The sequence below is a fragment of the Sinocyclocheilus grahami genome, unplaced genomic scaffold (genome assembly GCF_001515645.1).
Source record: "Sinocyclocheilus grahami isolate Dianchi unplaced genomic scaffold, SAMN03320097.WGS_v1.1 scaffold17.1, whole genome shotgun sequence".
Taxonomy (NCBI): domain Eukaryota; kingdom Metazoa; phylum Chordata; class Actinopteri; order Cypriniformes; family Cyprinidae; genus Sinocyclocheilus; species Sinocyclocheilus grahami.
In genome coordinates, this window is record NW_015505196.1 from 3,629,110 (window position 1) to 3,629,850 (window position 741).

Genomic DNA, 741 nt, shown 5'->3' on the forward strand with positions numbered 1-741 from the left:
GATATATATATATATATATTATTCATTATAAATAACTATTTTCTATTTTAACATATTTTAATGTGAAATTTATTCCTGTGATGGCAAAACTGAATTTTTAGCATTATTACTCCAGTCTTCATTGTCACATGATCAATTTGATATGATATTAGATTTGATATGATATAATATGATAATAAATCATATCATATCAAATCTAATCTACTGATTTGCTGCTCTATTATTATCAATGTTCAAAACAGTTTCTGCTGATTAATATGTCTGATGAAACTGAAACATTTGTTTGAAATATTTTTGTAACATTATAAATACTGTCACTTTTGATTAATTTAATGTGTCCTTGATTAATAAAAGTTTTCTTATTGATTTATTTACTTACTTACTCTACCCTAAACATTCTATCACAGTTTACATAAGAATATTAAGCATCAACACTGATAATTAGAAATTATTCTTGAGCAGCAAACAAGCCTACAGTACTAGAATGAAGGATCTGAAGGATCACATGGCACTGACAACTGGAGTAATTGCTTGTTGCTGCTAAAATTCACTTTCTTTCTTCACAGGAATAGATTTGAAAATATATTTAAATAGAAAAAGGAAATTACTGAAAATGAGGAAACGATGAAAAAGGGAGGAAAGTGGGAAAGGCAAGTAGAAACATTACCTGGGTTTTGAGTAAAGGGTAACGCCTATGAGGATCGATTGAAAGATCGTAGACAATCATTCTAGCAACACTGT